Raw genomic sequence first — 15114 nt, 5'->3', positions numbered from 1 at the left:
CTAGGGTAACGCTGTCAATAAAATACTTTTCTTTATAGATGTTTAACTACAACTTCAATTCGTTGCTGCTGATTTCTGCCAACTTTGTTTTTTATTAAATATTAGGAGTGAGCGATATTAGAAGCTAGGGTATTTGGGACATTTTAGGAACTAATTTAATATAATTAATATACTAATATAATTATATTTAACAAATATAAAGTTTGAGAGACATGAACTGATAATTAATGTTTAAAATAAAAAAAATGTTCACGTACACATATAAGGTTTTAATATATATTAAAATTCTTATGGAAAATAATAATACGAGTGTTTTATCATCGAAACAAATGAAATAATATTTACCTATACATAAAAAAAAATCCAAAGATAAATTTGAAATATTATATGGAAAAAATGCTTGTAAATTACATCGAATCAAACAATGTTATAGACGAAGAAATATTAACGCCGTGACACAATTCCAGTCGGCTCATCCTCGTTTTTCATTTCTGCGTTTTAATTTTTTTTGTTCTGTATTAAATACCTGTCGGTGTTCGCGTACGTGCAGAACATAAGAGAAATTCGTATAAGTTGGATGCAAGGCCAACAAGTTTTCTGGAGAGGAGGAGGAGGAGAAGGAGGAAGAGAAAGGGGCTGGACTATCGAGGTATTTTTGTTATTTATCAATGTAGCCCCGGACACACGACGGAAACGAGTTTAGAAGCAGTGAAAACGTAGGATTAGATATCTATCTTTAGAAAAGCACGCCTTGGCTAACGCCGCGAATACTTGCGTTTCAAGCGCACGCTTCTCTAACTCGCGCAAAGGCGTTTCAACGCGATCGTTCATAATTTCTTCTCTTCAAACAGAATCCCGAAAAAGAGACGATAGTTAAATGCAAATATCAATATAAACCGTAAGTAAGTATATAGCGTTAGGAAAATTTATTAATTAATTATCCACACCGTTAAACGATAGATAGTGACACGTATATGTAGGTATACGAGATACAAGGGTTATAATTGCAATTAACGTCAGTCAATCGTATCGATTTTAAATTCGTTAAATAATTCTAATTCTCGTCGAATTGTGATACCTCGAGGAAATAATAATATCAACATTATTCGATATCAAAGTTGGATATGCACAAACGTTTGTATATATATATATATATATATATATTGTATGTAATATGTATTTACGTAGTAAATCTATCTTAAAATGAATGTTTGCTAAAATAGACGGAAGGAATCTGAAACGTAAAGTAAATATTTGGAACTTGATTCGTAAATTTACTTTGGCAATATAAGCCAAATTCGATTGATTATATATTTCAAAAGATTTATGTTCCACTTACGGACACTTTTCGTTGTTATTAATCATTTAAAATTGAACGTAAAATATTTCACGATCAAACTACAAATGAACAACAAAGTCGAATACTAAGAGTTTCGAGAAGGCGTAAACAAGATTGATAAAAAAAAAGGTGAGTTGATAACAAAAAATATTACTTTTTTGAACTCATTGCGTTCAGAGAAAGTTGGGAGAACGAGAGAGTGTTCGTGAAAAAAGTCAAGTTATTGCTTTATTTTCTACGTGCTAATTGAGATAGAGAAAAAGTAGGAAGAAAGAGCAGAGTAAAAATGGTAGATCGAAAGAGACGAGAGATAATGATTGCCTTTGGTTCTGGGCCGTTGAAGCATCGATAAAAAGGATTCTACTTGATCAAAGGTAATATTTAACCAATTTTCAAGAAGTTTCGGACGGTCGAACGTCATCGTTCGATAATGTCCTAGTTTTTATCGATTGAACTTTTTTTCTCTCTTTTCATTACATTCAGCAACACAGTTACAAGTAACAAATACTAAACCGAGCTATACCACTAGAAAGATGAACTTTCATGTATTCGAAATTTATTTTCTTTTTAGAAAAGAGACACTCGCTGATGTTAGTACGATTGAATAAAAAAGAAAAAAGAAAAAAGAAAAAAGAAAAAGAAAAAAGAAAAAAAGAAAAAAGAAAAATAAAAGCACCTCGGAAATCGATGGCAAACAAGCTGTTTGCTTCTTATTGCTCAGTAGTTACGCGAACAACAGTCTGCGTGCGTACTTAACGATCGATAAAAATAAAAGATAAAAGTAAAAGCGAACCTAGTTAGTTAGTCGATGCTTCTTCCTTTGCATTTCACGCACTGTCAACTGTTGATATGGACGATTAAACGACCTAGATTTAATCTTTGTGAATATATTTTATATGTGCATATGTATGCATACGTGTACTTATGTACAATATACTTACTACTATGTATGTATGTCTATACAACATTTAGTAACCTGTAACAACAAAGACAGCAAAGACGATGGAAGTGAGTATTATGCTATTATGAAAAATTCATTTCTAAGTAAACCTTAGTTTTGGCTTAATTTAAATTATTAACTATGTATTGCAAATAATAATATTCTCTTAATAGAATAAATTGTATTTTGATTTCATACTCAAACAGAGCATATGTGTAAGATTGAGAATTTCTCTCTTCCTCTCTCTCTCTCTCTCTCTCTCTTTGTAGACTTAGGATACGGTATTGCAACCGCTAGTAGGCTTAATTAAATAGGCTTATGGTTAAATTCCGAAGTATAATCTATCGTACTTTGGTTTAATCCAAGCTTGCAAACTTGTGCGAGAATCAAGCAGGTAACTTTAACCATAAGTCACGATCGAGCTTTGCTCCTGAGCTTTTCTAATCAAATCGATCCATTTACAAATTTCTTTTCTTCTATTATATATAAATTTTGTTATCGATGTTTAATAAAACATATTTTGAAAATTAATTTAATCTATAGCCCAAGTTTTTATTAGTATCTAAAAAAGAATTTTATAATGTAAAACTATTACTAATACTTATATTCGTATAGACAATAAACTTTCGAGTTCCTAATGCCAATTACTAATAATAATAATAATAATAATAATAATAATAATAATAATATATTCGGATAACTGTATGACAATAAATAAAATGTATTTTAAAAAAATATAAATATATCACTTCAAAAGTACATGATCTATTTGTGTTTTATATCAATATTGAAACAAGACACAATTGTATGTCCTTTTCTTTTATTATACACTCTGTATGAGTATGTACACACATAAGTACTTATCCAATATTTAAGTATTTCTAGACGCTTTATTTTTCACTTAACACTTAGCCAACCGATCGGGGAGATCTCCCCTTTTTAATGTAGATCGGTGCCCGACCGATCGAGGAGATCTCCCCATTTCAATGTAGACAAATATATGAAAGGGGTCGATCGTACAGACCAATATATGTCTTATTATAATATTCTTCGAAAAACCACGAAATGGACAAAAAAAGCAGTGCTTTACTTTTTAAATGCTGCTCTTACAGTTCGCTGCGGCGCGCGTGGTCGGATAAGTGTTAATCAAATCCTAAAAACGAACATCGATCTAATTCTATTAGATAAACAGTACGCGTGGCTCCAAGGATAACCGCTATTACCAGATTACGGGTCTTTGATGTTAAAACGTTCCGTTGGAAAGAACGATACGCTTGATCTCTCATCACGCGATCACGCGAAGAATTAAACGATCGATGAGATATTGATCAATCGATCATACCGAACATCTTTACATCTTTATATATATATATATATATATATTTATATATATGGCTATGTATATATGAATATGTCTATATGCATATGTGTTTTTGTGTAAATGTATTGCTTCTCTACTTCTCAAAGGATTATTAACCCTTCAGAAATGTTGACGTATATGATAGAGCCAAAATTATTAGGTGTACTTGTTATTTTCATAGGAGAAGGCCGTATCTCGAAAGTTAATTATTGTTAATTAAATTCATCAATGTTGAGGGTTAATTAAATACGCACAAGTAACAAAATTCAACATTACTTTAATAACGTTTCCAAACGAGTCTTGATAACTACGTAGTTATTATTTTGGAAAACGAATAAATTGTTTAATGTTTATTTAATAATATTATCTGTAATAAACAAACATTTATTATAGTTAAGACTAAATAATAAAAAATAATATCGAGTTTATCGTTGAATACTTGAGACGATCATAGTTGTCCGATTGAAAATTAACTGAAAAATAAGGACGAAGCACGAGACTGGAAAATATAGGAAACACAAAGAAAGCTGGTTCTTTCCCGTTGTGTGTCGGAGATAAGTGTACTCGAGCAATCGATCTTTCTGTCGCAGTCACCCGGTATACATCGATAGAAAGATGCAGTGTGCTATTAAAAGCAGAACTACCGCTTTTCCAAATTAACCGCGAGGTGTTCGTGGGAGTCGTTTGAAAATAAAGTATATACATTCTCGTTCGTGGAATATGCGTTCATTTTCAAACGATTCGTAATAAAATAGATTACAAAAAAGACTATTCCTAAATAAACAATTCAGCTTATCGTCAATTTATCGATTTATTAATACAAAATGAATAATAAATGATAAACATAAAAAACAGTCAAAAAACAATACATATTTCAAATGAATTAAAATTAATAATTATTTAAAAATCGAGAAAAGAGAAAAAGAATTGAAAATAATAGTATAAAACTTAAGCAAATTGTTTCTCTCTCTCTTTCTCTTTAAAAAGAAAGTTGAGAGAAATGAAGGACAATTGATGTAGCATTCTTATTAACACTTTCCTTCTTTCCTTATTTCATCGGCAAATGAAAAAGGAAAAGATATGGAAAAAGCAGGCAGCGAGGCACAAATAAAACACCACTGAGGTAACTACAAATTTTACATCCTACGCGTTTACCTCATTTTGAGAGAAGTGCACTTTAACCGTTACTTCTCAGAGGAAAAAATTCATTTTTTCCATCATACATGCCTGTAAAAAGTATCATTTAGTGTAGGTTTCACCTACGTTTTGAAACGTAATCATTTGTCTAGTAAACAGTATACTCTAACACCGTCTTACTTTTTCAAAACTTACATAAACTATAAATAGATATCTATGTAGATTCAAAAAGAAAAAAATGAATAAATATATAAATAAATAAAGGAAAGAAGAAAACAATGAAAAATCGATTCTGACACAGATCGCCTTATTTTTCTATTAAAATTCTTTTATTCTCAGTGTAATGTTGTAGTTCTACCAAGCGTACACACGCGCGATCGATAAAAATGTTCTTTAGAGGAGGCGTTATTAGCGCGTGTCACCTAACGTTTGTAAAGTAACACCACTTTCTAAGTGTCAGAGTAAACGAGAAGACCAGAAACGAGGTTGGTATAAAGACGTAAAAAAGAGAATCATCTCAACGTTCATCAATATCGTTCTTCACACTAAGTAAACCTTCTTCATACTATATGTGCCACTGAGATATAGAAATATATATGCATATATATATACATAGTTACATATATAGAATGTATATATGTAAAGAAAAAGGGAGACACAAAGCAAGCACAGAGAAACACGACACACACTATACAATCTTGTCAAGGGTTGCACTGTCTGTTTACTCCGGTACGACAGTACGTGACGGAAGCAAGTGAGACAAGAGTCACGAAGATAGAATGCAGGATTGGTCCGATCTTCAAGCACCTGCTAACTTTCAACCGTCGAGCGAATTCACCATTCGTTTCAATCTGTGAGAATTTAAACCTTTTCTCTATTTAAATACGAGCTTATTTTTTCAATAATTTTTTTGAAAAACAAAAGATTTGACTTTCGAAAAATATAACGTAGCGTAAATACATTTAAAATATATTATATGCAGTGAGTGATACATGACATCTCAACTGTGTGATAGTATAGATGTTATTAATAGATTCTTTATCTTTTTACGATGTGCATTAATTACTTTGATGTTGAATTTCTTGAAAATTATTGACATAAACGATTTCAAGATATTAATTACTATTTAATAAGATGAAAATTAAATGTATATAAATAAGATAAGGATAATTATACAGTAAACTTCTACGAACTTCTTTACAGTTGTTTAAATGCTTTTTAACTCTTAAACTTATAACTTATAATACTAGTCTCTTCTAACATAACTTGTATAATATTCTTGCTCGACTTTCGGTACACCTTTTACACGGTTCATATAATGTTTAACGAGTATTCTTTTTATTAAATCTCTTTTTCTTTGTCCTTTCAACTAATTAATCTTAAATATGACTATTATTCTATACATTACACTACAGAAAATTAAATAAGTATTCTTACCGTATTTGTTAAAACGTTCATTTTCTTATTGTAAATTCTTAAATTATAAAAAACCAACCCTTTGTTTTTACATCCTTTCGTTTATACATATAATATTCGTATTGAATGTTATGAAACAAACTGAAATTATTTTCTGTTCTACTCTCTCTAAAACTATATACTCTTTTTTAATTGTTAACATATTTATGTATATAAAAAAAATGCTAAAAATTTATTTTAATTTTATTTTTATTATATTTTATTCGAAAGATATTTTCTGCACGTTTAAAGAAAGTGCGAATAAACAAAACAGTCGATGCTTTTCGTATTCAGTGTACTTATAGCAAAGTTCTTTTTGAAAATGTCGACACTTTCTAAAGTAGATGCAACTAGCGTAGCAAATTTTCATCCACTCTTTCTCTCCCTCTTTCTTCATTCGAGTGTACAATGAGGAATTGAGAGAGGAAAATACGAAAACTAGCCTAGGTAAGTACTAAGTAGGTGAGTACGAACTATGTTCGGCTAATGGAATTTCAGATAATCTCAGAAGAGACAGGAAACGAAGCAAAGTGAGCACGACTATACTAGCTAACAATCTAACAAAATTCAATTAACTTGAGAGAGAACATTTTTTAAACGGTATTAATTATTGTTTCGTCCATATTAAAAAGAAAGTTTTTTTCCATATAATAATTTTCTTTCTCGTATCGTACCGTACCGGAAGCTAACTTCCGCTTTAAACGTTGAAACGGTATACTCGATTAAAACTTCATTTTAGGCAATCAATTTATTTACTATAATCTTGCGAAAATTCGATTTATCTACTGAACTGAAAATTTTGGTGTGATCTAACTATATTGAGTTTTTTTTTTTTTCAACAAGAAAAAAAAAGAAAAAGATAACAAAAATTCTAATTGAATACAAATTTTCCCTCCGATAAAGTTTTTCCATCCTATAAAAGCTTGTTTCGATATCTTTATTATTTGTTTTGTAGATCCCAACCAAAATTTCATGTTCTTATTGAATAATGATGAAGAGGAAAAGTTAATCCAATTGTAAGCAAATAAGATATTATATAACATGATTGCAAACTCACTGTAATCATTATCTCGTTAAAGTGTCACCATCTGGCATAGAAGCAAGAACTTGAGATGACTTTAAGCCTTGATATGCAAACTTCTTGATTAATCGAATAATTTGAAGATCTACTAGCATAAAGGCGATTCTAAATGTTCGTGAGAACAATCAATCACATGGTATAATTAAAAGCACCAAGATCTCGAAACAGAAAAGCAAAGGATCATTTCACATAATTCGTCTATCCTTACATACCTTAACAAGATTTACCAATTTAATAATTTCATTCAAATTGTTTTTAACATTAAATTTAAATTTATAATTTTGCATTCAATAATAATCCTTTTTTTTCATTTTACGTTACGATAATTATAAAATTATAAATATATTTTTATTATTATTTAATTCAATACACCAAATTGATTTTTAGCTGCATTTGATTATAAAAAATATAACTTTTGTTAATGACTTATATAAATAGATGTATGTAAACTGTCGATAGATCGTGTTAAAAAGATTTGAGCGATGCTTTTTCACTTTTTGACGTATTTTTTTTTAAGTAGGATTAAAGACTTTTCAAATATAAAGTTTACGAGACGTAGTGTAGCGTCGCAATATAAAGATTTGAAAAATTAAATGACACTTGTTTCACCACAATCTATCTCTCCTTTCCTACTCCCTCTTTTTTTACTCTTATTAAGGTGGCTAAAATTTTAAAACCTGCCTCAAAGTTAAAAATGATGAGAAGTTCGAAGCTCGCAATCATGTCGCTATTGCATTCTTTCACAATTTTCTGACACATCTTCATTAAAAACTTTAATTAAAATTACAAAGATAGAACGTTATTTATTTGATTAGTATCTTTCTTTAATTAATGTCCGCCAAATGACGCATAGCTAACTCTTAATATCGGCCTACTTTACCGAACTGTAAAAATCTAATATATCATCGTTTAATAATTCTCCCTTTCCCTTTCTTTCTCACTCCTGCTGTCAACATGATTGATTACTAATCATGCTGTCATAATTGATGAAGAACCGATCGAAACTATGATTATAAATATTCACTGATGTTATTTTGTTGCTATATTGGAGAAATTGATTCTGTTCTTAAACAATTATTAGACAGGATATTGTTTAAATGGCGTACTTTATGAAAACTAATTGACAAAGTAGATTAATCCATTCCAATAGAATAAAATCAAATAAAATTTATATGTAATAGAATAATTAAAAAATTCAATATTTATATAATCTGATAGTTAGGAAAGACTCTAATTATATGTTACTCGAGATATTTAGTTAGAAATATTTTCTAGAAAAATGTCTTTTCCATGCAATATAAATATGTAAGAATATATTAACATAGATAAAGATTTTGTTCAACAATAAGGCATATAAAAGTTGAAAAACGGTCTGTAGCATGTGGGGAAGGTATTATATACATGAAAACTATTCAACACACGCAATCAGTTACGCGTTAATACGAAGATCTCGGTAGCCCATTCATAAAAGCGCAAACTGCAATTTCGTGTCAGACGGAAGGCCTTACCATGCTTGCATATCGCACGAATTCTACCTTTGAATCTAACACAACCAACATCTACCTAACGACGTACATACATATATACTTATATAAGTACATATACTACAAGCACGGTGAGATCTAATAAGCACCTCGTTTCAGAGATTCGAAACATCTAATAGTAGAAAACTGTGAAACTCTTACAACACCATTATATAATGGGAAAAAGAAAATCTTTAATTGAGTAGAAAAAATAATATGCAAATATTATCAATGTTTGTATCAATTTATCTTCAGTGGTTTATTAGAATCTGAAATATCTTTTGAATAGAGAATAATTGACATAATTAAACGGGTGGAATAAAGTCAAATAACGTAGCGAATTTTTCTCTGTTTAACGCGAATGTTTAAAAGTTTTCATTATAACGATAACGACACAAGCGTTTACCGTTCGAGATCACAGATTCCGTCGTAACAATGTAATTAGTTCTACCGCGAAAAGGTAACGATAACGGTTATCGTAATCCCATTCACACAACCTAAAATGTATGTACTACCGTATAAGCGTCACGGTGTGCACGCTATATTTTACTACGCTCGGTTAAGATGGTCACGATAATTGATTAAGTTCGAGAGTAATTAGGAAGAAGTTTCCGTATACATAGAGCTAGCTCTTTTTCTCTCTCTCTCTCTCTCTCTCTCTCTCTCTCTCTCATTCTCTCCTTGTCTTGACCGATTATGTTAATGAATCTGACATTTAGTTTCCGTAGTAAATAAAGCACCAAGTAATTTACCCCTTAATGCGAATCGTGCATGTTAAATAATGGTAATCAGTGTGAATTTTACTAAAAGTTAATACTTCCTTTGGAATTACGAAAAATAAATTTCATTTCATTTTCAACGTTGTTAAATTAGAACAAACCTATACATTTATATATATATATATAATTCGTAGTATTATTATATGATATAAATCCAAAGAAATACGATAACATCGAAAAAGAGCAAAGTTAAAGCAACTTTTCGTAGAACAGTACTTGATTTAATATTAAAAAATCGCATGAGTTACTATATTTTTAAAAAGTGATAGGATATAAAGTTTTTAGTCAAAAATATTTTTCACGTCTTGTCAGTACTCTTAAAAATACTAACAAAATTCTTAATCCATAAACACTTATTGATCAACTCTACAAAAGACAATCGTTAAATTTTCTAATGTAATTGAACTATTCTTACATTGAAATCTCTTTATTTTCCTTCTTTTTCTCCTTCATAACTTTTTTTATTAGAAACTACAATATACAAATGGAAAAAGCATGAACCACTTTTATCGACAACGAAATGTCAGCAGAAACTTTAATTAAATTTACGTACATGTTAGGTAATACGAATGAGATAAAAAAAAACCGTGTCGTGACAAACATAAGTTTTCCGCTCTCTTTGAATCAAAGCTAACCACATTGCCTACAAGGTGTTATACCATAAAGGGGGAGGGGGACGGAAGCAAGACTATCTCCTCTTTATGCTTCTTTCAGTAACGCCGTAAGATTGGACTCGTGCCAAAAACTCTCTTCTCCCTCCAGGGTTAAGGATACTAAAGAGGAAGAAAATATAGAAACAGATATTACAGCTGAAAGTTATAAAACGATATATTTTCACAAATTAGAAAGAGAGAAATAGAAAGAGAGATAGAAAAATAATTCGAAATTATAGGAGTAAAAATTGAATATACAAAAGAATAAGCGGAATTTTTAAAGATTATTTTTTAAAGAATGAAATACCTTCTAAAATTTACAGCTTACGTTGTTCCGCAACATGCTCGTATTTCTGGGTACGAATGTCGAACCCAAAACGATTATTAAAAAAATGTTTAACGATGCTCCCATATTTCATTATGACACCACTCGTTTCTCACTGATTTTCCACGACGAGGGAAAACGATCGATTTCAAAAAGCACGAGAACATGTAATCCGTAAAGACAAATAATGATAAAGGGTAATCGTAGTTCAAATAAATTTAAAGCGATGCATTAAAATCGTAGCTAATGATTAATTAAAACTTATTTTCCGTCTAATTTCAAATATTATTTATTTCAACGTTGCTATTTATTATTAACAAAGAGAACATCAATAACTTGATAATTTTATATAATTGATTAATTTTAACTTACCCAATTACTTAACAATCAATGACAAATAATTTATATATCGTCTTAAAATTACATATTAACTAGTATAAAAAATTAAAGTGTGACAACCGATTTAATTATTATTTTATATTTAATTATTTTAATATTTAATAATAATAATATGGAGAATCATAAGATAATAAAATTTCTAGTGCATTACAATCAAAATCGTCATCTCAAAACAAACCTAAAACGTCCTATGAAGTGTCAGTGAAAGCCGTCATCGTTTAGAAGGTTAGAAAAATAAACAGATCCCGTTTAACCTAGGCGGAACACTTCGGTCAAGATATATCAGTTGATGCTGGTACGTTAAACATGAAACACTTCGACAGTACTTCGCTCGTCCTTTGATCTTTTGCATTTTAAATCAATTTGTTTAATATTTATATATTGATATAATATTATACCTACACCAAACATTAACTTATTAACGAATTTTTATACAAAGATTATATCTTACAAATATATTCAATCTATTTTTAGCAATACTTTGAAACAATATTTGTTCACACGTGGTTTAAAAAAAAAAAAAAGAAATTAAAAAATTGAACATTTTTTTTAGAGCCAAAGAAACAACAGAATCGAGGAAGATTTAACTTAAGTAGAAGGAACAAGTCGCACGTTTTCACAGAGATGTTACTCACCCAGTTCCGTCAGCGATGACCTACGTTTGGAAAGTTGGAGAAACGCCAGAAGGTTCCCACCGAAGGAAGAATACTCAAAGGGATGACATTGTTCGAAGTAAATTCAAAGAAAAAGAAGAAAAACACGACGAAATGGAAAGGGATCTAGTATAAGTTGTTAAAATTGTCCGATGCGATGAAAACCGACAAAAAGAGTAAGAACACTTGAAAATCGGGCGATTACTTTGAATTTAAAAGAGAATAGAACTCCTAAAATATTGAACGATTAGTTCAAATTTCTTTTCAAACTTACAACCGTAACGACTATTGAAATTGTGTCGAGATAAGTAAGTAAACAATATATTTTTATAATCACAAATAAAAAAAATGATCTCACACAAAATCGTTTGATTACGTTTAAGAAAAATATATCACGTTTCTTGATAATATTTATTTTAATTTAAAAAAATAATTTCATTATAGACTTGTAATAAAATTATAGACGGAAATGTTCATGACAATTTTATTTTTGTGCGTTAAGGGAAAACTTATTTTCAAAATACGAATCTTATCATTTAAAGTCGCAACAAGTAAACCATACTAATTGTAAGTAAAATACGAATAGATATATAATCGTACCAATAATTATGATATCATATTATTAAAAAATAAATTTTCTCACATTTTTAGACGTAATCCACTATTATAGTTATCGGCACAAGTAATAAAACTTTATTATTGACCTAAACGTAACGTAATACATTATCGTCGTATCTTTTATAAGATCTCGAAAAATTGATATATTTTTATTACGTAAGAAGTAGAAAAATCGACAGACGATCGCATTCATTTTCATTTCCAAATTTGATCGTATCGCACAAATAAATCAGAAGGTACGCGCTATATGATACGATAGGACATTTGTCATTACTTTTATTTCCACGCGATTTGGCCCCACCCAAAATGACCTTGTATAGGAGGTGGCCAAGCAAATCGATAGAGACATAGAAACTGGAAGGTTATAGAAGATACCATGGTTTGATGGGTTGAATTGTACTAATCCGAAGGAGAATAGAAATTGAGAGGAGGATCAACGGAAAACGATGACTCTGGAAACTCTTTCGAACGATCGAACTTTTATTTCAATCATTGGCACCGTTTAGCAGATAGCTCTGTTTTGTTATTCTTTTTCTTTTCTTTATTATAAAAACGCAGAGTTTCGCGACCATACCATTTTTCGTATTTGAAAACGAAGGCCAAGGGTAACACAAAAATAGTCCAATGTATATAGGTATACATGAGTGTGTGTATGCGTGCCGCCATAAATAAAACGGATCTGTCTTCGGGTCAAGGACAAAGAAAAGGACCACCTCAGTGGTAGTCCATAAGATTAATTTTTTTCTACTCGTGAAATGCAACAGTTATATTAAATTATTCTAATATATTGAAATATGTATGTATATATATAATGTATAAGTTTGGGAAGGGCCAGGAAGAAGGAAAAGAAAGAAATAATAAGATGTCTTCTTTTGCTTTTATTTCGATTTTCGAAAATAATTCTTCGAAATTTTTCAGTTGATTTCATAGTAATAAAATTCTCTCTCTCTCTCTCTTAGTTGACATAGTCGAATGTAACTGTTAATAAAAAGTATACTATAATTCCATTTTTATACCAATGACATATAAACGCGTCAATTTGTATGAGTCCTACGAACTCACGATGTAATATTTATATACTTCCTTATTTTCCTCGCATACTTTTACGATCAAACTTTCTTTCTTTTTCATTGCTACTCGTAAAAGTCAACTTCCGAAAAAGGGGCAACCTTTTCTCGAACGTGTGTAAGAAAATATAACAACTTTATTCATAGTCGCGTGAAATTTTATTATCACGAAATTTTACTCTGGGCCCCAAACGATTTGGATATATCTGAAAAAATATTAGACTCCATTCGTGCCTATTTTACGATAAAAAACGTAAACGATCTTGATAACGTTGGCAAATAATTCGTTCTAAAGTTATCGTTGCGTACGTATAGATATAAATATACAATTATACGTACACTTACAAAAATATAGATATATCTACATACAATACATATTGTAGAATCTAATCGATATTTCATAATTTCATTGAAAGGTTTTCTAGATGAAAACGGGCCAACTATGCCTACATATATTCATAATCGACAATGAGATATTAGCGATTGAAATCGCTATAATGTTCACAGTAAGTACGTAACGTCGATAGGAAAAGACCAGTGATCGATCGTAACGTCACAACTCACAAGTTCATTCTTGTGCGAAAGCTATTGACGTTCGCATCTAATATCATCACTCTTTCTCCTTCGTGAAACGCAACACTATCGACTATCTTCACGACAATGTTGAATAACGTCGATGTTCACACCCTTTTCATACTATCGGAATAGACTACCCCTGCCATTCTTCTGCACCCTTCTTAGGTACTACCTTGTCCTCTATCTTACAGAGAATATTATTTGCAGCTTTCAAATGACTGAAAATTCTCGATGACTAGACGTTATCATCATCATCATATACTAACAGCTTCATCATAATGTATCTACGTAGGTGTTGTATAATACGTATTTACGATAATTAATCGTCGCACCTGCTAGTGCTTTTTTTTTATAAAATTACGTTAGAAGATTATTCTATATAACTGCATATACAAGTAAGACAACGTTTATCGAACGTTTGCGATAGATGATTAGATAAGACGACCATTGTGATAGAGAATTTCATTTAAAATCATTATCATTAATTTAAATCACGCAACTGTAAGTTATGTTTTAGTATATCATATTTAATAAAATATTCTTGTTCTTAATAGGAAATTCTAGCTCCAATTAAATTGGCTTTACGTGAAAAAAAAACGCTTCTAATCGTAGAAAATACAATGGGTATATAAGTGTGCTTAAATCATACAGGAAAGTTCTCCCAAATTTAAACTGATAATTTCCATCGAAAGTTGTCGAAAATTTCACTGATTATTTATTTTCTATTCATAGATCCATAATGAACGCAATTTCAATGGGACAAGAATTTCGCATTCATAATATTCAACGTTTCCCATGACCACGCAACCATTACAATTCAGAAAATTTGACTTTATAACTTTTCTTGAATCGACACTCGATTTTACGCTTACAAAGCACCCTTTTGATCTGCACGAAGTGAATCAAAAGTTATTCAAAGTGTACACCACGTGTAACCGTACTAATGATTTTATCGATGATTCTGTTGAAAAACAAATTCAATTCTGAGAGAAAGTGTACTAATGGAATTTCCTTTTCCACTTCTCTAAATTCCACGACAGTGACATAACCGATTTTTAAAAAAAAAGCTGTTTACTAATTGCTCTGTCAAAACCATAAACTTTTCCTCGATCGATTTATAATCAATTTCTTTCCATTTAATAAATGTGGTATATTTTATAAGATAATGAAAAGAAAAAGAAAAAGAAAGGAAAATAACTAAAGCTCATT

The 15114-nt window shown here is 30.2% G+C and overlaps 1 protein-coding gene and 1 long non-coding RNA gene across 14 annotated transcripts in view; one reads left to right on the top strand and one right to left on the bottom strand.

Moving 5' to 3' along the window:
* Shal (potassium voltage-gated channel protein Shal) overlaps positions 1–15114 on the bottom strand; it is a 120822-nt gene that overhangs the window by 91809 nt on the left and 13899 nt on the right. The window lies entirely within an intron of this gene.
* Positions 5218–13284, top strand: LOC149030939 (uncharacterized). Of its 2 annotated transcripts, XR_016178219.1 has the most exons (4): positions 5218–5629; positions 11135–11286; positions 11545–12211; positions 12296–13284. It is a non-coding gene; the product is annotated as an uncharacterized LOC149030939 (long non-coding RNA). The 2 variants fall into 2 exon arrangements; XR_016178218.1 differs by having other exon boundaries at positions 11545–13284.

The sequence above is a fragment of the Polistes dominula genome, unplaced genomic scaffold, assembly GCF_049000335.1.
Source record: "Polistes dominula isolate Pdom_NZ unplaced genomic scaffold, Pdom_raw_medaka contig_20, whole genome shotgun sequence".
NCBI classification, from domain to species: domain Eukaryota; kingdom Metazoa; phylum Arthropoda; class Insecta; order Hymenoptera; family Vespidae; genus Polistes; species Polistes dominula.
Note: the sequence above shows the minus strand (reverse complement) of the source record. Positions and strands in the feature narration are given on the sequence as shown.